We start from the raw sequence: 23,204 nt of genomic DNA, 5'->3' as shown, positions 1-23,204 counted from the left end.
TCATGGCTTCAAACCTGGGCTGAGTGTCCACCCTCCTGGCCCCGGGCTCCCAGGCATTGCCTGCACACCCCTGCCAGCATCCTCCCGGAGCAGCCCAGCTCCATCACGGCAGTTTTTCCCCATCCATTTTGCCTATGTATATTTTTAACAATCATGGGGTTTTGCCCCATCTTCCCTTGAAGCATGGGCGCTGCTGCTCCTTGGGGCCATCACAATGCAAGCTTCACCCCATCGGCTTTAGGACCTGCTCCTGACCTGCGGACACTGGGGCTGTCAGGCAGGAGGAAAAAGAAAGCAGACAGCACCACTCTGGGCTCTCTGCTTGTTTTATTGTTGAAATCCAACCTCATCCCTCTGTCCTGTGCACTGTGGTTACAGGGGAAAAATTTCATGGGTGTTCTTGCAGCAGCTCGTGGTGTTTCTAAAGACAGGCAGGGTCTTCCTTCGTGCCTTCCCATCATCTTGGCTGCAGCAAAAGTGCTGCCTCTTTGGTCCCTGGGTGCCTCTGAGAAGAGTTTGGCTCCGTTTTCTCTCCACCTTCCCATTTAACAGTTTCATGTAAGGGCCTCCCCTTCTCTTCTCCAGCCTGACCAGACCCAGCTCAGCCTCTCCTCATGGATCCCATCCTCCAGCTCTGACCTTCTCGGTGGCCTCTCCAGCTCCTCGGTGGGTGCAGCATCCAGCTGCAAAGTGTCTGGAAGCATCCCTACAAAACACCACCCAGGGCATCCCTCCGTTTCATCAGTGAGCTGCTAACACCCGATCTCAACCCAATTTTCCCATCCCCTTCATGCCCCTGGAGTATTTTATCTAAGATCTCGTTTCCTTCCTCGCTTGTAGGAACTTCACACCATGCAACGGCGCAACGGTGTTGGTGAGGCAAAACTGAAATCTCTCCCATTCTTAAGTCTGTTATCCTGGAGGATCGGAGGATTTCTTAGGAGAAAAACAAAGTCTCCTGGTCCTCTCCGGTGGTAGGACGAAGCCTTTGGGAGCTTGCAGAGGAGCAGAAGCTTCGCCCTGTGCCACCGCATGCAGGAGCCGTGGCTCCGGAGAGGACAATGGTGGCATTGAGCGCGGGCGCTGAAACGCTGCCGCATTGTGCCTGGCAGAGAGATGCCCGGGAATAATCGCCTCCTCCTTGGTTTTGTTGCAGGGCTGTGGCCGGCCGTGCTGCAGGGCTTTTCCACCCCCGAAGGTGTCCGGTTATGCGGTGAAGACCCGCAGCTCAGACGCACCTCTTTTTCCCGGCTGTGAAAGGTACGGCTCCTCACCGGTACGCGGCTCCGGGGGCATCGCCGATTGGGAGAAAATGTGGATTTGGGGGTAAATGGACGCTTTGTTCCTCATCCCGGGGGGGAGTATGTCACTCTTCATTGATCCTTGTAATATTATATTGTATATATTATATATAGTATATTTTTATATATTTCATAAATCCATAATATAAAGTCAACATCGAGCAGTGAAAATTGTCTGACTCCTTTTTATGGCTGTAAAAAGTTTTGTACTGAATACATGCTGAAGCCACAGAAATGCGACTCTGCTCAGGGTCTGGGCAATGCCTTAAAACTGAGATCCGAGGCTGTGCTTGAAACTGTTTTAAACAAGGCTGAACAAGAGTTTGATCCAGGTCTGATCTCAGATCAGATCTCGTATCCTGAGATCTCGCTGAATCTCAGGAGTGAAACAGAGATTTTTTTTTTTTTTTTTTTTTTTTAGCAGTATATTTTAAGATGTTTTCAAGCTGGCCACCTACAAAAGGATTTCCCCGAACAGTTTGTGGTGAGGGTGTTTCGCACCCAAAATCTGCTTGAAAATCTCCAATTCGGGCTGAGGTTTTGGCTTGTGGCTGTGTCAAGGGCAGCACCAGCTGCAGGAGCAAGCGCTGCGGCGATGCCTCCCTTCTCCCTCCTCCTCCTCCTCCATCCCCGGAGCGTCCTACGAGCTAATTTCCTTTCTGAAAACCCCTTCTGGGAAGGCATCCCCCCCTGCACGGCCAGCCAGGCTGTTTCCCAGCTCGTTCCTCCCCGCGAGCAGCTGGAGAGAAGAAACACACTTGAAAAATTAAATAAGAGGATGAAAACTTGGCTGCTCCATCCCAGCTGTGCTGGGGAGCAAGGCCATCCCTTCTCCTTCAAACCGGGAAAAACAAGTTATTTTGAGTAGTTTCACATGGCGGGTGCTACTTAACAGATGCCGAGGGACACGCACTGGGTCCCTGTAGGGTCAGGAGATTGAAGAACCACCAGATGTTAAAGGTTTAGATCCTGCATACCAGATTTACTGAGTTTTGAGGGGTTTCTTTAATTGCAGCAAGCAAAAACCTGGCTGATTTGGACTCCTAGAAGCCAAATCTTGCCTGGCAGCATGGGGCCTTTAAGGAAAACATCAATTATTGTGAGATCAGCCATAAAATCATGCGAGCTGGCAACGGGAAGGAGCAGATAACGACGCACCAAAGGTCGCAGCCTCCAGATGGGGGCAATTATTTAATCCCCCCCATTGCGTTCGAGTGCAGGATAACATCACCCCCCTCTTTGACCAGAGCCCTGCATGGGGGGGCAAAACCCTCTGGCTGAGAGCTGGAGGGGCTGGGGGAGGAGGAAAACGTCCCCTTTGTCCCCTTCCAGCTGTTTTTCCCCTTCCAGCTGTTTTCCGCAGAGCAGGGCGATGCTTCCAGCTGTCCCCCCCTGCCCTGCCAAACGGGGCTGGGAGGGGAGTGAAGGGATGAAGAGGGTCTGCGCTGGCAGCGAGCCCGCAGCCACCATAAAATACCAAAAATATAAAATCTGAGCGATGAGTGCCGCTTTGGGCTGTTCACTTTGGTATAAAAATCAGGGGGAAAAGAGAGGGTTTTGGTGCTGTTGCGGTGTGCCACTGGAGCTGTAAGGACAGGTCGAGTTTGCAGCCAGCTCTCCTTTCTGCTTCACCCCTGTTTGAAGAGAAAGGAGAAGAAAACCCAAACAAGAAGGAAGCATTTCTTCTCCCGTGGCAGCACCTCTGCCTTCCGCCTCCCCTCTCCTGCTCCAAGGAGCGCTCTTTTTGCTATTATTAGCCCTAAACCGTTAGATGGTTTGAATTATTTGATTTTTTTCTTTTTTCCCTGAGCGTTGCTCTTGGCTCCTGAAAGCATCGCTGCGTTCTCTTTTTTTCCTGGACTTTTTTTTGGGGTGTTTATAAGGAACTTACAAGGAAGCGAAAGGCGTTCCAGGGAATGATGGGTTTGCAGCGTCGGGCTCGGAGGAGCTCGGTCTCCACGTCATCGTCTCCAGGCCGGTGCAGCGGGAAGAGAGCTGGGTCCGAAGGGGCGGGAGGGGAGGAGAAGCAGCGGCTGGGGAGCTCTGGCTGCGGCGGCGAGCGGGGACGGGACGCTGACCGCGGCTCCGCACACCACGCGGGGGAAGGATGGGACCTTTTCGCAAAGGACCGAGCCCCGGCGCTTCTCCGTATGTTACTTTTTGTTTTCTCTTTTTTATTTTGTTCGTTTTCCTCTCCTCCACTTTATTTTGATTTTTTTGCTGGGTGGTTTTAGCTTGGCTGACTCCCAGCACGTTGCAGACCCCCCCCCCCCCCCCGCTTCAGTCCACCTCTGCTCTCCCTGCTCTTCATTTTCTGCCCCTTCCCATCACTCGGGTGGGGAACGCCTTTGCTGGGACCCAACGCTCGCGCGTTGCCTCTCCTGCCGCGGGTAAGAGACACAACGTCCCTATTTGGCATCAGTCTGCGCGCACTTCATGCCAGCATAAATCATCCCCTGTCGCGTGGGGCAGTGCAAATCCCTCTTCAGGGAGTCTGGGATTAAACCATCGGTGGTTTAGCTTTTTCCTAATGGAAACCCCTACGTGCTCTGGGACCTTCGGGCCAGTCCCCATCCCCAACCTCCTCCCCATCTCAGGCCACCAGAGGTGGGGAGAGGAAGATGCTTCAGGGTCTGGTTTTCCTGTTAGTCCTGCTCTTGATCCCTTGGGTGAAGTTTCAGAGACTTGAGGAACTACTGGAGAGAGCCCAGCGGAGGGCTACGAGGATGATGAGGGAACTGGAGCATCTCTCCTAGGAGGAAAGGCTGAGGGAGCTGGGCTTGTTCAGCCTGGACAAAAGCAGGCTGAGAGGGGACCTTAGAAATGCCTATAAATGTCTGAAGGGTGGGGGTCAGGAGGACGGGGCCAGACTCTTTTCAGTGGTGCCCAGCGACAGGACCAGGGGCAACGGGCACAAACTGAAGCATAGGAAGCTCCAGCTGAACCCGAGGAAGAACTTCTTCCCTCTGAGGGTGACGGAGCCCTGGACCAGGCTGCCCAAAGGGGCTGTGGAGTCTCCTTCTCTGAAGATACTCAAAACTCTCCTGGACGTGGTCCTGTACAGCCTGCTCTGGTTGACCCTGCTTCGGCAGGAGGGTTGGACTAGATGATCTCTAGAGGTCCCCTCCAACCTCTACCATTCTGTGATTCTGTGACTTCTGCTCGTACAGCAAATTTTAGGGTTGGCAGCCTACTTGCTTTTGGACCATCAGCATAGGTAGTATGCGCTCGTGCATGACAAGCTGGTCTTTAAAGCCCAGGTGTGGGCAGAGAACAGCACCCGCAGGAGCTCACTCCAGCAGAAGATGCGGTTCTGCAGCTGCTGTCTTTAACTTTTGGACAGAAGGTCCATTGATAAGACTATGCTCTTTAGAAGGTTCTTCTGTATTCTTCTTTTTAAACAGTATCCAGGGATGTGAACACATTTTTCATCCTTGCATCTCCAAGCACCTCACAAAGGGTGGCTTCTCTCCTGTGCAGCTGGAGAAACTGAGACACAGGGAGGGCAGTGGCTCAGTAGCATCAAGACCAGCGGGAGCTGAACCAGCTCCTTGGTGGCTTCATCTTCTTGGCCAATGAGCCTTCAAGAGGAAACCCTCTTTTTGGCTGCCAAACACGCAGGATGCTCCTCTGGGATGGGATCTCCTTCTCCAACTCGTATCCCCCCATCAACACCTCTGGGTCCTTAGATGAATCTTGTTTAGAGGTGCTGTTGCATTTCTGTACCCTTTATCAAATCCATCCTCATTAAAACCCTAATATTTTCTGTGTGGTTAATGGGTGACCCTCAGCTACATCCCTCCTACCTCCAGATCGCTGGTACAGTCATAGCAAACTTGTTTGTAATCAGCATTTCTCCAAAGGATCTCCTGAGAGTGGGGCTGGAAGGACCTCCTGGTCCACGCGTGGTAAGGAGGCATTTCTTTCCCACACCCCTGGGGCTCCACCTCCTCCCATCCCAAAACACTCTTTGTGTCTATGCCAAGCACAGGAGCTTGGCTTAATAAATGTCTCGAGTCTCAGAAGGCCACAGGCAACTTCTCCTTTCACTCAAATTACCTTGAAATGCCACTGGAGGGCAAGCTGTCCTCTCTCCAAAGCCTCCTTAGAAAGTCAGAGGAAGGAAATCCAAAGTAACCTGGCTCAAGTGAGTCACGGGCGGGTGGGAACAGGGGAAAGGGGCACGTTGCTGATGGGGAATCAGCTCTTCCAAGCTGTGAGAGCTATTTCTGAGACAATCCTTGGGTGTTGGCCAAGACCAAAATACCAGAAGACTTTTTTCGGTATGTGTAATAAGGAAATCCCTCCTTCCCCTGTAACGCACTGCAGAGGTGGACCGGTGGCATTCGGCATGCACCGTATTTCTGCAGATCCCAGCGCTGCGGAGGACTCTCCTCTCTCGTAGTTTATGGCTTGTTTGGAGCTCTTCCATCCAAAGTTCATCCAACCAGCCCAAGGGTCATTTTTAAGGCTGCGCAGCTCCCTTTGACCCAGTCCGTTGCTTGGAGATCTTGGTGAGCGGCCACGTGAACTGCTGTGGTTTCTGCTGCCTGCTGCCAGGAAAAGAGAAAATAAAGAAGTTTGTGTGGGGTTGCTGCACGCCGTCAGTGCAACCTGGGGCCATACCAGCAGGGGACAGGGGAAACGGATAGAAAATGAGGAGCCCTGTCCTACAAATTAATGAAGGCATAGGGGGGCAAATTGCTATTTGACTCCGAACTTGTAACTTCTTCACTGACTTTGCTAGAGCAATTCGTTCATCTCTGTCCCTCTGCAGAGGGGCATGGTGGAATTTTTGGGTGCTGTGGGATGTCCCATTGGCTCTCTGGCTGCATCCCCAGAAGGTGGGGTCCCTAGGGCTGCCCCAGGGCCCTGGGCTGTCCCTAGGGCATGAGGTGGCCCTATACAGGGTCCATTTATAGCCTGCAAGGTCTCCGAAGAGCTCCTCTGAGACCTTCACGCCCTCTTCAGTGGTCTTATCTTCTCGCTCACCCCAGGGGCTGAGCGGTCTCCTGTGGAGGATGCCAACTTCTCCTGGCCACTGTTGGGTGTGGAAGTGTAGGAGATGTTGAGCCAGGGAGACACTGGTGGGAATCTTGAGGGTGAGTTGTGCAACTGCAGGACAACAGAGGCTGAAGGTACCTCAGGAGGTCATGAAGCAGGGCCAAGTTTGGTGCTGGATGAAGCTGCAATGGCCCTGTCAAGTTGAGTTATCTCCAAGGGTGCAGATCCCACCAGCTGCCTGTGCCAGTGTTTGTCATGGAGACTTTTTTATTTTATATCCAGTTGAAATTTTTCTGGCTATAACTTGGCCTTTCACTGTCCAACAGCACACCCGGTCCTTGTCTGCAGAGCTGCTCCCCAGTCCGTCGCTCCCCACTGTCCTGCATCCTGTCCCTCACCACAGCCACCACTCTGCCTTTCCCTCTGTTGATCTTCACCTGAGTCCCACCAGCCCATTTCTCCAGCCTGCTGAGGTCCCCCAACACAGCAGCAGTGCCCCTCCCCCCCCCCGCCCACTGATCCACTGCTTTCCCAGCTGAGACTGGCCACAAACTTGGTCCCGTCACCCTGATCATTAATGACACTCACAGCCATGGCCCCAGCTGTCATCCCTGGGAGATGCCACCACCAGCTGGGCTCCTTCACCGGGAGGGGACCCAGCAGTGCCAGGGGGGACAGGGTGGCACCAGCTGCCCCACGGGGGCGAGAACAGCGCTGAGGTTGTGAGACCCTATTTTCTGTGTGAATTTACATGCAGCATCCTCAATTCAACTGGGATAAGACCCATTTCGACATAGGAAGGACTGAGGGATCTCGGTGTCTCCCGAGGCTGCATTTCTGCCCTGCTTTGTTATTTCTGACCCTTTTTAATACCCTCTTAAACACACACTCAGCCAAGAGCTTCACAAGTGTCTGCCTTGTGCGAAGCACCTTTCAGACGTAAGGTAGAGGTCAGTGAGGCAGCGAGCCGCAGATGGCACGTGTGAGCCCACCAGTGAGCTGCTGGTGGGATGTCAATGGACAAAATCATGGGAAAACAGCTGAGAAACGTGGCTCTTCCCCTTCCATGGCTGAGCCACCAGGCTGAAGCATCACTGCTGGCTCCTGCCCAGCCCTGAACATCTCTGGGTGCTTAAATCCCTTCTCCTTCTGACCCTCTGGGTCAATGCAGAGTTAATCCAACCCACGACTCCAAAAATGACGTTCCCCACCGGTTTCAGCCTCCGAGAACACCTTGCCGTGTGTCCGGAACCCTCTGCTTCGGAAACCTGATGCTGATTCAAATGTGAGCCTGAGCCAAATTCCTCCAGCCACGTTTTTATTGTCCCCCCCCTTTTTTTTTTTTATTGTCCATTTTTTTTCCTGCCGGGGACAATGGTGTTGCTGGCTGCTCTGCCCAGCCCTTTCCTCTTCGCTCCCAGACAGAAATAGTTAACCGGGTTCATTACGAAATGAGTGTCCTCGTTTCCTTCCCTGTGCAGGCAGCTGCCCACTGCCTCCCCCCTGCCCATCTCTGCTCCGAGCCCTGGGCAGAGCCGCTATCTAGTGACATGATGCAGGAGCAGACGTCGTCTCCCTCGCCCTGGCAGTGTTTCGGTGACCCGGTGGCCTGTGCAAGCGCAGCCAGGTCCCCCGGGGCTTTCTGCAGCACGAGAGCAGCCCTTTGCTCTCCTCTTGTGATCGGTGGGATGGGAGCACCTCGTGGCTCCGGGGAAGGCGTGAGCCAGCCCCAGCTCTGGAGAGTTTCAAATCAAAACAGATGAAGATAATAAAAAGGAAGCGATGGTGGAGAAGAGGAGGGGAGGAGAGAGAGAAAAGATGATGCCACAGGCATCGCAAAGCAACCCCTGCTGTAGGAGAACCTCATCTGATAGCGTGGCTTCTCCCATGGTTGTGGTTGCGTCCCCCAGGAAGGGGGAGACCACCAGGGCCAGAACCCTGCACTGACCCAAGGTTGCATGTGGGACACCCCGTGCTGGTTTGGTTGCCCACATGTAGTTGTTTTACCCTGGATGTAAGGAAGAAATTCTCTACAACGGGGGTGGTGAAACCCTGGCCAAGGTTGCCCAGAGCGGTGGGAGATGCCCCATCCCTGGAAACATTCAAGGCCAGGTTGGACGGGGCTCTGAGCAACCTGATCCAGTTGAAGATGTCCCTGCTCACTGCAGGGGTGTCGGGCTAGATGGCCTCTAAAGGTTCTTTCAAACCCAAACCATTCTATGATTCTAGGAACCTAGGATTAGTTTTGCTGGGTCTGTGGGGAAGGCTGCTGGCTCGTGCAATGCTCCGGCGATACGGCAGTTGGGAGGAGCCACTCGGTGCTCATGTAGCCACTTCTCCAAGGACACCCGGACGAAGGCTGCCTTTCAATGGGGCTTTGTTGCGTGCTTGGCTTGGCTTCACAGGAGATGGTCACTCTCAGGCTGCAGACTCCCCAGACAAAGCATTTTTCATGCTGCGGGGCCAGAGGGAGATGGGAGAGCAGAGATCAGCCGTAGCTTCAGCTCCTGGTTGAATGGACTCAGAGGTTTGCACAGGGCGGACACGGCGTTCGGTGGGGAATGCTGGTTTGGTGAAGCATGAGACATCCCACCACCCTGGCTGGAGCATGGAGACCTGCCCAGCATCCCGATGTGAGCGGAGAGGTGAGGAGCTCCATCAGGAGGGCGAAGGTCTCCTGGACGTCCCGGGGTAGTAAGATTGACTGCGTGCCGCCAGGATTTCGAGAGAGGGGGAGGATGGCTGCATCTTCCCCTTTGGACCCAGCCTAGGAGATGGCCCAGGGGTGATGTGTGGGACTCACAGCAAAGTCCAGAGCTGGGGCTGGTCCCTGCGTGGGGGCTGCTCTGGACTTCCCCATTCTCAGCTCTCCAGGTTGCTGCAGGGTTTGACGCAGGCTGTTTCTGCCTGGAGATCAGAGTAGGCTCCAGTGGCAAATGCAGGAGGACAGGACTTCTTGGCTTGTAGCTGCAATCCAAGGACATCATTGGAAAGATTCTGGTCTCCTGCTTTGGTCCTCCAGCACTTCTGAAGCCAGTTTACAAGATAACCTTACTCCTTGCTGTGACAGCAGAGAGGGATGCCCTGGAAAACAGGAGGAGATGGATGCAGCCAGGCCAGAAGAGCAGGAGGAAAAAAGCAGGCAGCTTTCTGCAAGAAATGCTGTGTCTAACGGCAGACACATGCGAGGTTTCACAGGCTGGCCAGGACGCGTGTGGGCGTGGAGCTGATTTATTTAGTCCTCCATGAGCAGAGCTTGCCTGGAGATCCCGAGGTGGGAGGACGAGGAGGAAGCTCTGCTCTGAGCAGCTGCTTTCTTGCAAGTTTTTGCACCCCGTGTGTCTCTTTCTCCCAGATCTCGTGGCCGCAGAACCTCCTGGCAGCCCACGGCACTTTTTCAGCCATTCCAGAAAATTTTAATAGTTCTAGTAAGGGTGAGCTCTGGTGCGTGATTTATAGGGAGCGTTTTTACGGTGTTTATGTTGGCAGGCTGTAGTTTATGTACGGTTTGAAATATTCACTGAAACCTCTTATCGCTGGAGCTGAAAAACAACAGAGCGCTGATGAAAACCCTGCGCTAATTGCAGAAGGGTTGATTGAGGGCTCGGGCTGCCGAGCTCCCGCCCGGCTCAGAGAGGCTCCCGCAGCCTGCAGTCCCCATGGGGAAGGACAGACGCTTTGGCCCATCAGCGGGGTGGGGATCCGTCCAGGTTTAGCTGTTACGGCGATGAAGGCCGTATCTGTCACTGAAAGAGCCAGACTGCGATGCCTGGGGCTGCCGTCCGTGCTCACATCTTCCCTGGCCTAGCAGAACAAGACGATCAGCAGATGCAAGAAGCATCAGCTTGGGAAGCCTCCAGAAGTGCTTGCTTAAACATCTTTTTTTAATAACCCAAACCAGGTCATCCACACACTCAGATACAGGGGCAACACCTTAATAACCTTACTCATTTCCATTCCCATCACTCCTCTCTTTGTGCCTTTGCTAGGATCTCGGTGGCACAACTCATGTTTTAATAAAGTCAGCGACTTTAGTGAGATCCTATCAACATCTGTGGGCTTTGGAGCAATCCAACCTCACAAGTGTCTCACAAAACCCACTCTCCGCATCTTGGAGAGGGTGATCTTCTGGTCTCCTGGTTCCTGAGAGCTTACAGTGAAATTTAGAGGAGCAGAGAGAAGAGCTGGAAACCGAGCCATGGCCCAGACCAGCCCTCAGAGGCCAGGTGGACATGGAGCTCAGCTCCAAGGAGGGTTGAACACCCAAGTTTAGGCAACTAGAGCCCGCCCAAGTGCCTTAAAAACAGCCTTGGAGGATACCACGAGGGATCTTTTCCTTTAGAGGAGAAGACACCATGCTGCACGTGGTCCTGTGTCTACATCATCAGTTGCTCCACACCCCTGCAACCCTTTTCCTAGAAACATCTACTGGGACTCCCCTTCCAGGCAAAAGGGCACTTTACCTGGCCAGTTGGTTAGGAAAGATCCTGACTTGCTTTAGGCATCCTACTAGATATATCCTACTAGGTGGATCCTACTAGGTGTACCCCACTAGAGAGTGAGGGAGAGAAAGCCACATGATTAGAGGCACATCTACACGCCTCCAATCTAGACACACGTACTAGAAAATTGAGCAAATTTGGTTGAAACTAGTTTACCTGACCTGGCATCCTTCTGTTTTAAGAGATTTTTGATATCTCTCAGTCTTTGCTGCCCCACAGATTTACCAAAAAATTCAAAAAAACCCACCCCACTTCTGCTACTGGCAGTAGAATTTTGGCTGGCATGTGTGAACCTCTATTAACCTGTGGCCTGTGCTAATGTGCTGGTACAGAGACCAGCCTTATGGTAGAAGAGTCCATCCTGCTGTTCTTCCTTCTAATGGGAAGCTTCCAAAAAACAAGCCAAAGCAAATATTTGTAGCAAAGGCAGGAGCTGCCAGGACGGAGCTGCGGCAGGCAGGAATGCTCCTGCCACCGGGCAGGAGGTGACATCATCCGGATTCCTTCACTGAGGAATGCAGGATTTGCCCAGTAATTGCTTTTCAAAAACAGACCTGCCCAGGGATGCGTGTTTCACCCACCCCCCCCTTTCACTGCACAGCAGAGAGGCCGAGCGTCCCCCGTTCACCTTCTCATTCACAGCGTTAACGGTGCTGTTGCCTGGACAGGCGTGAAAAAGGATTAAATTGGTTGTTCCCCAAATCATAGGTAAAAGCACTCAGAATTTTATAAACAGCGGCTGGACAGAGCTGGTGGGGGAGCAATGACTTCCCCTTGGGACCAGCCAGGATGGGGCAGGAGATGGGCTGAGTATGTGCGTGGACTTCTCTGCTGGGCAGACGCTGCTGAGCGCTGCAAGGGGAGGCCACGTGCACTGCTTGGTCCTGTGAAGCCCACTGACCATGTCCATGTGTTTTTGAATGCAGGACTTCAGTGTGATGACTGGGATAGTTGTCCTGACGTGCAGAGCATCCTGGCTAACCAGCCTACACCTTGCTTAGTCTGGTGGGGCTAACCCTCAAGCAAAGCCATAATTGCCCCTCCACACAGTCCTTGGCTTCTCCGTTGCGCCGAGCATCTCCACATCCCATCTCCAGTCCTTTGAGCTTACACCCCTCCACCCCTGGCTTTGCACTGGCTCCAACTTCAGTAAACACCACTGGAAATTAATAATGGTCACTAATGTTCATATGTCATCAGCACTTCCACCAGCATCGGCGACAGTAAAGGGGTCAGTTCCTGTGGGATGGAGGCTGTTGCCGTCATTTCAATAGCTGGAACTAGGTGTAGTTCAACAGCCCCCTTTACGAGTCCAACGGGGTGATTTAGTGGTTGGAAAGGCTCAAAGCTTTTTGCTCTCAGTGCCTGAAAGAGGATGGCTGGCAGGAAACAAAAGTGCCGTTCTCCAAGGCAGGGGTGGTTTTGCTCCTGCAGTCGTTCTTTAATTTTCCACCAGGGTTTGGAAATTCTTGGCCATTACAACTGGACAATTAAATGAAGGGCAGAAAAGAAGGGCTCCGGCCAAAGCAGAAAACCCACTTCATCAGCTGAATTTTTGAAACAGGGATGGGGTGAGGACCTTTCAACAGACAGCAGCAGAGCAAGTGCTGTCTGCGGTCTGGATCTGCTGGTCTGGAAGGTGGTGAGATGTGACATTAGGTGTGCCAGCAGAAGGCCTGCTTGTTTTTGGAGCCAGAAGCATAGATAAAACCAGTGGGGATGGATGCAAAGGGGAGCCTGGGATCATGGCAGGGTGATGCAATGACGTTTTGTCAAGGGTGTAGGCAGGAGAGACACATCCAAGCGGGAGGCCATGATGTAGCTGGTTGGGGATCAAGTCCCATATGGGACAGGGTGGCAGTGCCATGGGAGAGTCCCTCTGTGGGGGACCTCCTGAACTTCGCTTGGGTGCTATCTCCCACCACGCGAGTCCCTTCCCTCATCAAGTCTCTGCTACTCTCCATCACAGGGCTGTGTCTGGTGCTAGTGATAGGGGCTCATGGTTTACAGGACGCTTAATGCTTGAGAGAAGGCAAAAATTTGTGCTGTTGCCTTTGGGAGAGATGAAATTTGGGGTGCCTATCTCATTTCTACCTGGAGTCACCCTAGAGACAGCATAGAGTTGGCTGAGCAGTGCTGACCTGGGCTCCAGAGGGTTGAGGTGAAGGCTCCCAGGCTTTGAGGTCAGTAGGGACCCAAAAAGCAGCCAGGGAAAAAGACGACGATGGATAAAGATCTGCTTTCAAATGATGCAAGGAAGCTCACAGGCTCCATGTTCACCACAGTACAGGTACGACCAGTCGGCTGTGGGACTCTGCTTCTCTGGCTCCAGCTCCTCATGGCTGCACACGTGGCCCACAGGGCTCTGCCTTGTCCATCTATGTGCAAACCAACCCATCTTATAACAATGCTGCAGAACGTAATTTGGGTGTTTAGTTCATGTCCCTTAAGTTGTTACTTCTTAATCTTTCTCAGAAACACAGATGGTGTTACGGTTTTTTATTTATTTCTGTCTGGAGGCTAAAGGGAGGATGCCTTGGAGAGGAAGGGAGGGAAAGAACCAGAAACGGAAAGAGTGAAGTTTCAGGAAGAGCCTCCCACAACTTCATCTTCTTCCCCCACCTTCTGGTAATGGCCCAGTCACTGACTGCAGCTATATGCTCCAGAAAATTTCCAGGGGCTTTCCTGGAATACCAAAATGTGGTGGGCTGGGTGCCCAGCCAGTGACCACCGTCATAGTCACAGCAGAGAGGATGGACCTCAGTTGACCAGCAGCAAACCTAGATGTGTCCCAATAGCTGCCTGTAGGTCAGAGACCCAGACTTGCACTCCTAAGGGCTATTTATTGCAAAGTGAAGGAGGATAAGGGGTTTGTGCCCTCTTTCCATTGCATTTTCCATGCTGTTTACCTCTTTAAACTTAGCAATGTTCAAATTAGCAGAGGAGGCTGAACCGGCTCTGGGCTGGCAGAGAGCGTGGAAGAAAAGAAATGTGAGCATGAGACTGGGAGACTAGGAAGGGGCTTGCTGCATGTCATGGGGGGATTTTAGCATTGCTGGGGATTAATCTGTGACTGTAGCAGGCTCTGTGTCCCATCCTCAGGCTCACGGTGGATCTTCAAGCATCCCTGCTTGGGAAATAGCCAGGTACTCGGTATGGGGGTGCTGACCCCTGTGTGAGCCCCAGCGATGCTGGGGGTACCTGTTCTGAGAGCAGGAACCCACTGCATCCCGGTGCGTGGTGGAGGGTTTGGTGTGAGCAGAGTAGCATGTACCCGAGCCACCCACTTCTCTAGCAAAACCTGCACCCATGTGCCCAGTGCTCTCTTGGAAAGATCTCTACCTTCAGGACCAACCTGTTGTACAAGCAAAGAGAGAAAAACCTCGTCTAGCTGCTCGCTTGCCTCAGGTCGTGGATCAGCCCCAAGCACTGGAGCATCGTTGGCTCAGACCCACGGCCCTGCCTCTCCATGAACTGCAGAGGTTCCCCTGTGTAAAAGGCGTGGAAGGGCTGTCCACCTCCTCCTCCCGCATCTCCCTTCCTTCCCCTTCCGCCTCAACATGCTCATTCATGAAAAAATATCTGTTGGATGGACATGGGGAGAGGAATTAATGCTGGCGCGTTGTTTCCCGCGCGCTGGCCAAGGGAGGTTGTAGGCTCAGAATGTTTTAATCTCTGTTTTCACAGCTGGATTCGATATTATCCTTCCTTCTCTCCAGCTTTTTATTGCTGCTCGCTCCCCGGAGCAACCTGCTGCAAAGCAGTGTGCGCACTCGCGTGGACGCACAACCGGCTTCCCGAGGGGCAGCGAGTGTGGCTGTCCACCTTGGGAGCGACGACCCTCACAGCCCTGTGTGTTCGTTAAGGACTGAGACCGTAAGAGATTATGCTCTTCTACAGTGGGGGTCATGCAGCGGGTCCTGTGTCTGGGAGGGCAATGCTGTGGGGAGGAAGCTGCCATCCCATGATGGTCCTCTGAGAGCACCTGGATGCTGCCCAGCTCTCCTGGCTCCTTCCCACCCAGCACTGTGTGGGGTGAAGGCAGACGGGCAGCAGGGACTGGCTCGGTCTGTTCTTTGGTGGGAGAGGGCAGGCAGCAAGTTTGAGGGAGTGTCTGCTTTAGCCCTGTGCATGAGGCATGATGATACCATGGCAAACCCTCAGGCCCATGGTCCCAATCTAGGGGCATTGTGGGTTGAGGGGGTGCTGTAGGGTTTGGTGGTGTACAATTTGGTGGTGGTGGTGGTGTGTGGTTTGGTGGTAGTGGTGTAGGGTTTGGTGGTGTACAATTTGGTGGTGGTGGTGGTGTGCGGTTTGGTGGTAGTGATGTAGGGCTTGGTCACGCTGGTGTAGGGTTTGGTGGATGTTGTGTAGGATTTGATGAAGGTGGCATACAGTTTTGTGGTGGTGGTGTGCGGTTTGGTGGTAGTGATGTAGGGCTTGGTCACTCTGGCGTAGGGTTTGGTGGATGTTGTGTAGGATTTGATGAAGGTGGCGTACAGTTTTGTGGTGGTGGTGTGCGGTTTGGTGTTAGTGGTGTAGGGTTTGGTCACACTGGCATAGGGTTTGGTGAAGGTTGTGTACGGCTTGATAGAAGTGGCGTACAGTTCAATGGTGGTGGTGTAGGGTTTGGCAGTGCTGTTGTAAAGTTTTGTGGTGCTTGTGTAGGGTTTAGTGGCGCTGGTGTAGGGTTTGGATAGCTTGATGCCCAGCATGGCAGACAAGCAGGTGGAGGGGGTACAGAAGGTGCTATCAGCCCCCCATTGGATGCCCAAGGACTTGGACCTCTAGCACTGAGGGTCTTCTCAGAGTCAAACTTGCTTTGAGCATCAGCATGGCCCAGGGCCAGATGGGACTGGCTCCATTCCCACCTGGATGCCAGCCTGCAGGCACGTTCTCCACCCCACTGTCTACCTCCAGAACATGGACTGAACACCCCTCCAGTCCTGCAAGCTTTGGGGATGAAAAGACACGTGGTCTCCCTTCTTGGCACGGAGGACTCAGTGGCGTCCACATGTGAGGCATGAGCTGCTGACCTCTCCGGCGTCATCGGGTGGGGGCCCACCTATGTAAACACGTCCAGGAAGGCTCCCATCCCTTTCCCACCCCACGCTCGCCTTCGGATCAGACCGGCCAGCCTTCGCCGATGCTCACGGCCCCAGGGCTCCCGGGGAAGGTACCGTACTGTTCGCCCACCACTGGGCACTATGGGCATTTCTCTCTCATCCTCCTCTTTTCTGCATGTAAACATGACCTTATAATCTTCTCTGCATGTAATGACCTAAGTGTTTATTTAAATATTTACTGGTGATACTGGTGTAATAATAAATCTGGGTGAGCAGAGTCAAAACCTGCCCTGGTCATGCTGGGAACCTGGCCAGAAGGATAGGAAAGTACTTGTAGTAATGTTTCCCTTTTTTTCTTTATTTTCTGTTTTGTCTGTTATCTAAGAACAGTTGGCAAGAGCATGTCCAACCCGTTTGTTTCCTCATTTATCACGTTCGAGTCCCTCTCTCTTTTCCATTTTAACTAAGCTTAGATCTTAATAGTAATGGAAAAATGGGCCACAAAGTCGCATCCAAGTGTCTGGTATTTTCGCTTTGGCATTTGCTTTCTTGTCTTCAATATCCTGGTTTAACTGATGTTGGATTTTTTTACCGTGAGGAGGGGTCTGGTGTCCAGGTAGCCAGGGCTGAGCTCAGGAGGATATTCTGGTGATTTGGGGTGACACGTCTGCAGCATGGAGTTTATTCAGGGAGGGAGCAGGGATGGGTTGTTACAGCAGAGGGAAGGGTTTGGCAGCTGTCCTCAGCCTTTTTCCCCGTTTGCACAACACTTGGGTCATGGAGTGGCTTCAGTGTCAGGGCTCTATCAGACCTGCCAAGTCAGAGGCTCCTCCGAAGCCAAGGGGTTGGGAAATAGATGCTCCGGCAACGAGTGTTGGGATGCTCAGAGAGGTTTGGTGTCTTAAATGTGCATGTCCAGATAAGACTCCACCTCATGTTCAGATAAGACTCTACCTCATCTTGTAAGTCCCTCTCCCTGATCTTCACCTCAGCTCCTGCAACCAGGCCACTTGCTGAGGTGCCGGATGATGGGTTTGGGAGACCACTGTTATGTTCTTGGTAGAGCAGAGCTCCAGGTGGGACTCAGCACCCTAAGCAGATGCCACAGCAAAGCAAAAAGACCTTAAATTAGCTCATGAGCATAGCAGCTCTTCCAAATCACCCACACGTGGTCTTTAACCGCACGGTTGTTCAAAGCAGTGAGGCATGAGTTCTGCTGGAGGACAGCATAGGACAGGACAGTCGCTCAGCAATCGTGATGTATGGCCAAGGCTGGATGAGGGCGCATCATGCAAAGGCAGGTAGAGCTTGGACATGGGTCACGTAGCTGGGGCTGGATCCTGTGGGTCCCGTTTCCGCAAGAGCTTGTGGGGTGCTTGCTCACTGCAAGCTCCTGTCCTTGTTTGGGTTGAGACACGGTTCCTCTAACCTGCACTTTGGTTGGCAAATTAGAGATATTTTTGGGGTGGTAAAGAAATGAAGATAACTTTGGACCCAGCTCTCATGCTGGGCTTCTCCTGTACTCGGGTGAAAGAAACCTCCACCAGATCTGTAGTCCAGAGCCTTTTTCCCTCTTGCACTTGTGGTTTGGGCAGGCGGCTGTCAGCCCAGGGGTGAATTTGAACCTACAGAGCTGAGTCCCCACTTTGGCAAATGGGGCCGTGGTTCGTGGTGGGTCACCCTGTCCTTTACTAGGGCCAGAAGCACCCTTCAGCCAGAGACAAGGGCAGTGGCAGGGTCTCCTTGGGTTGCTCCAACCCACATGAGCCTGGTTTAACTCCTGGTGGGAGACTTTGTCCTGGGAGATGCTACACGTAATGGGGCTGGTTGAACCAGACCAGCGTTGGTCGTTTACAGGTTGTCCCACCTGTTGTGGTGGGTGTTCTACTTCCCCATGTCTGACAGATGAGGTGTGTGATGGCAGAGATGACACCATCGATTTGCTCATTGGAACTGCTGCAAAAAATAGAGTCACACTCTCAGAGTCAGCAGCCCACCTGTGCGGCTGCAAAGCATTTCCCACAAGAAAACTGAAAAGGTCCCTTCCAACCCAAACCGTTCTATGATTCTATGATTTGCAGGCATTTGCAAGAGGGCTTTGGTAAGGAAAGCTGGAGGAGGTGTTGAGCATGTCATGCTTTCCTTGTGTAGATCTGTTGAGGACACATCTGCACCACCTTCATTTTGCTGGCTTGCTGTCTTTACCCCCAAGCTGTGTCTAAGACGTTTATCCCTGTGAGGAGTCGCTGGCTGCTCCCGTCCCCTTCCCTCTCCCCCCCCACTGACACTGTGAATATGGTTTTCATGCAGCTGAAAAGCAGGGACACCTTTCCTCTCAGCGCGAGCCAGGGACCTCATCCAGCAGCTCATGAATCGAGCCCAGAAGCCGTGGCTGAGCTTCCAACCTTTGCTCCTGCTCTCCTCACTCCTGCCCCCTTTTCCTGGGGCTCTTCTGAGCTCCCTCCTAACACATCGTCTGCCCATTCACAGGTGTTAGGGGAAAGAAAAAAAACCCTACACCTTTCTAGAGCAGCCAAAAATGTGTCCATTTGACTTTTTTCCAGCATTCCCTAATCTTTCCCATGCACCTTGGCCTTCTTCCTCTGCCCCTGCCTGCATCAATGCCCCACTGCTTGGTGAACTGCAGATGGACAAGCAACGGTAGGAGGAGGCAAACGTGAACTTTTGCACGGCTGTTTTTTTGCCAGAGGATGGATTTCCTCTGATTTTTATTGATTTTTTCTTTTTTTTTTTTTTTTTAACTCTTTTGTACAAATTCAGGAAGGTCTACAGCATGTCAAGCCTGGCTTTGCTTCACAGGGTTGTGCTGCAGGTCAGCCAGGGCTGGGAACGCCGGCTGGAAAGTTTATTGCTTCCTGTTATGAGAGCTTGGGGAGCCACGATGGGTTTGCAGGAGAGATGTGGGTAGCACCAACATAGAATCATTAAGGTTAGAAAAGACCTCTAAGATCATCAAGTCCAACCATCAACCCATCACCACCGGGTACGACCCCAATGGGTGCGGTTGGAGATGGCCTTTTATTCCCATTGCTTCTCCGGCTACTTCAGGAAAGGGAAGCAAATAGAGAAGGGAATAATTGCTCCATCTGACCTCTGGCTATTGAGGCAGATGCTTTCTTTGGAGCAGGAACAGACGCAGGGAAAAAAATGCTATAAAGGGCTTTGCTGAGCCACATCCCTGGGGACTCCCATGGGTCCCTTCTTGCCACCTTTCAGTCTGCCGGCCCGTGTTATCTCGCCGTCCTCGGAAACTTCAGCAGAAAGGTTCCCGTCAGAAAAAAATATGTGTTTTTTGTCAACACTGAAATTTATCTCAAGAATGTGTCCATCATAGTGAAATTTTCAGCTGGGAAGGGCTGGAATAAATTGCTTCTGCTCTCCAGCCTGGGTTCCAACGCTTCCTCTGGGCTTTTGTACTGCGGAATTTATATCTTGTTATTTAACCATAGCAGATTTTTTTTTTTGTTATTTTCAAAGTTTTACCTTTCTGCGGTCATCAGCCAGTGATATCCAAAGGAAACACTTCACTGTTTTTCAGCAGAAATATTACTAATTCTGCTAACAGCATTGGCTTTTTGCTCCAAACACAAACCAATGAAAAATTAACAGAAATTCTGTTTTCTGACTTATCTTCTGGGCTAACTGAGGCACAACCGTGGTCTAAATTTCACAGCAATTCAGAGCCAGAGTTTATATTTTCAGTGTGCATGAAAGAAAGCAGCTTTCACCTTGTTTTCAAACATCCTCACATTATGCAGCCAAAATCCCCACCGGTTTTGGAAAAATGTGTGAGACCAAATTGTCTCTGCTCCTTGCAAGAGCCAGAGACCAACGGCAATGTCCTGGTCCAGATCAAAACCTTCTTGCGTTCATCAAAAAAAAAAAAATCAACTTGATGATGAATAGGTAGAGACCTTGTCTCTCTGTCATTCAAATGGCACGTTTGCGCTGGGGTTGTTACCACCACTGTCCTGAAAAGTCCACACAGAGGTTTGCGATGAAGCAGATTTCAGGAAGCTAGGGAGCATGGTGGGACTGAAAGCGATGGAGGCCCTTGGCTGGGATGGTTGAGTTCAGCAGCACTGCGGCCATTCCCACCTGCTCCCTCCTGTCTCTGCATCGCAGCTCCTGAATGGGCCCCAGCACATCCACAGCTGGCCCTGATACCATCAGCCACAAATGAGATGATTGTTGGTCCCGATACTGCTTCATGACAAAATGGGCTGTTTCTGTGGCTGGGAACAGGGGCTGTCCCAAGGCATGGTCCCTCCACCCATAAACCTAAGTCCTACCCCAGTACATTCCTTCTGCCCCTGCTGGAAGGTGCTGGCTTGTCCCAGAGCACCTTTAACACAAGAGACAAGGCTCTGTGTCCCACCAGAAGTCCCCAGCCAGCACATCACCAGGGCAATGACCCAACCTGGTTCCTTGGGTTGCTGAAGACTCTGGAGACTCCAGGATTGAAGAAGGAGCTCCAATGGGCGCTGATGGCCTCTTTCCCATCAGCAAATACAAGGAAGCCTTGAAGATGCCCCAGTGAAATACGTGCTTGGACCTCTCTGCAGTGCTTGGTTTACCTGGTCGTATCAATCAGGCATGTGTCTGGGGACGAGGCATTAGAAATGTCAAAGCTGCAATGCTGACTTGAACCAATCTTGTCAAAAATGAGCCTGAGTCCTCTTCCAAACCCAGCAATCGCCCCACATGTGCGTGCTCGGGGACCAGCAGCTCTGAAAACAGCGAGGACAATGGCAGGATGGTGGGGGTCGGAGGAAAGGAGGACGCGTTGAGAAAGGAGGTTGCCACTCCCTGAAGCACATCTTTACGTCTGGGGGAAAAAAAAACACATCCCTGTTTAAAGCCATTTGTGGAACTGCAGTGCTCCACTAAGGGCACGGGGCCTCAAGTAACAGTCCAGCCGCGCCAGAGACACTAATGGAATGAAAACCTGCCTCTTTCTCTGTGTAGCTGCAAGGTTTTAAAGTGCCGCTTTTGCTTGCAAAGATAAGACCTCAGCGTGCCTTTCCATCACGCCATCGTTCACTGGCAAAGTTGTAACTTCCAGATCCCTTTTTCTCTCTAACTGCCACCAAGTTACTGAATAATATGAATATTAACAGAATTCAGCCATTCTGCAGTGGACTTTATGCAAAAAGGGGGGAATATTTTCCAAGTCGAATATTACCTTTTAGGCAGTGCCTTCGCCACCCTTTCCATCACAAACTGCTTCTAAAGTGGATGGCACCCACAGCCACCAAGGGTGAAGATGTGTCCCACATCCCACGTCTGAAGGTCAGAGATAAAAGCTTAGTGAAGTCAGTTGAAGAAGAAAAGCTATGAATTAAAACTGCTGCTTCAGTCTTTGCCCTCCTTTGCAGTATTCAAATGGTTTTTGCTTCTCAGACATGAAATTCTGCAGTCTCCTAAGCCCAAATCCAACAATTTTCAATAATGTAAAAAACTGATATTCTTAATTTATTTCAATTTTTGTGTCATTTGTCTCAACACAGTGACGTTGCTTCCTGGGTCTTGTTTCAAAAAGTGGGCTTATCATTTGAGCAAAGATGCACTTCTTCCTTTCGTTTAGTTTTAAAACAGATCAAATGAAAAATTCAAAAGGTAAAAAATCAGAGAAGAAAATAAACTGTCAGCACAATACAGTACAGAGCTTCATAGATTTGTGTTCAGAGTGGATAATTATGGTTGCTACTCATCACTGACATAGCAGGGAGACGTTATACCAGATCTCATTATCATTAGGGATGGGAAGGCAGTGATAAGGTGCCTATCGCTGTTTTAACTTGTACATTCATTTGTGGCTAGAAAAGCTCTGATTGCTCTCCAGTGTCTTCCCTGGGAGGAGGAAAAGGCAAACTGTAAATGTGCGCGTACTCCTGCCATTCTTTGCTATTACCCATGAAGGGAAGGTTTTTGGCTCTCACAGAACCTGTTCAGACAGTGAAAACCCAGCTAAAGCATGCAGGAGAAAACACACGGGTCTGGCTCTGCCTCCAGCCCTCTGCCTCCTTCCTTGGGCGATGGTTTGGCCCCACGGGTGGTGGTTCGGTGATGAGAACCACACGATCCCTGCCAGTCTGGTGGCCGGACCTGCTGGGCAGGAGGCTGGAGCAGGAGCAGATGTTGCTCAGCTCGCCTGAAGCACAGATGCCCCGAGAAAACTTCCACCAGATGAGATTGCTGTGTGTATAAATAACCCACACAGTTAGAAAGCAAAGGGCCTGGAAAGGCTGCATGACCCACGGGACAAGGACCATGCTGAGCTGCCTTTTATCTCTAAGTTGCTGCCTGCAGTCCTGCAGAGCCTGGAAGTTGTTCTCAGCTGGTTATTTTTAAATAACTAATAATACTTCTCCACAGCTCCATCCTGCACTGGCTGGAGCGGGTGGAAATTTCACCACAGTTCTTTGATGGGAGTGAGATCTTGGTGGCCATCCCTCAGGTCTGATGGATCTCATAGGACTTGTCTTTTAGAAGTAGATGGTGTGATGTACTGGAAGCTGCGGGGTCCCTGATTGAGGGGGATGCACCCAAGGCCCCTGTGGAGGGGACCACGAGGTGACCCACCGCACTCTCTCCAGACTTCAAGGACCATGCGGGCAAGTAGGTCACTGCCCTGGCATGCTGGATGCCAAACCCAACCCTGGGAACCCACAGGGGTAATGTGGCCTCGGCTCATTGCACATTTTCACCCCCTCGCAGAGGTCCTGATGGAAGATTTCCAGGAGGTTGAGGTGTTGCTGCAGGAGATCTCCAGCCCTGGTGCTCTCCTCTGAAACCAGCTCCTTATGTCCCCATGTCCTTTGACAGCACAAGCTTTGTCAGTATGCTGTGTCCTTAAGTTGAAGCACGCGGTCAGGGCTGTGATAATTTAACTTCTTTAGAGGCTTATTCCCCCCTAGATGCCTCCCAAACTCTGGTTTCCCTCGTGTGACATATTCCCCCCCGGGTAGGTTCATCTCTACACCTAACTTAGCTGACATGGCCTTTTCATTTGCCTATCATAGATGGCTTCTTCCGAACAGTGAATTAACTTATCACTGTGTATGAGTAATTAGTTTATCACTTAAAACCTTCAGGAAAGTTACTGCAGCGTGTCCAGAAATGCTATACACCCTGGAGACCCCATTAGCTGTAATGGGGTCGTGTCATGCAGCCGAGCTCTGGTGTCAGCAGAGGCTCGCACGCTCCTGGGCTCTCACAGAGGAACTTTCAGCAGTACGGCCGAAGCGTTAGCCGGCATGGAGCAGCTTGCAAAAGCATCGGCGCGAGATGCTCCAGCGAGCAGGAAT

The 23,204-nt window shown here is 51.8% G+C and overlaps 1 protein-coding gene across 2 annotated transcripts in view; it reads left to right on the top strand.

The window, feature by feature from the left end:
• GJC2 (gap junction protein gamma 2) overlaps positions 1-23,204 on the top strand; it is a 43,950-nt gene that overhangs the window by 5,739 nt on the left and 15,007 nt on the right. The window contains exon 3 of one of the 2 annotated variants that reach the window (XM_075419931.1): positions 1,157-1,260. The gene's annotated coding sequence lies outside the window, so the exon portion shown is untranslated. Of the gene's footprint in view, positions 1-1,156; positions 1,261-3,348; positions 3,450-23,204 lie in introns of those variants that run through there. The other variant, XM_075419933.1, reaches the window with a different exon arrangement.

This window comes from Opisthocomus hoazin, chromosome 4 (genome assembly GCF_030867145.1).
Source record: "Opisthocomus hoazin isolate bOpiHoa1 chromosome 4, bOpiHoa1.hap1, whole genome shotgun sequence".
In the NCBI taxonomy this organism is placed as follows: Eukaryota; Metazoa; Chordata; class Aves; order Opisthocomiformes; family Opisthocomidae; genus Opisthocomus; species Opisthocomus hoazin.
Note: the sequence above shows the minus strand (reverse complement) of the source record. Positions and strands in the feature narration are given on the sequence as shown.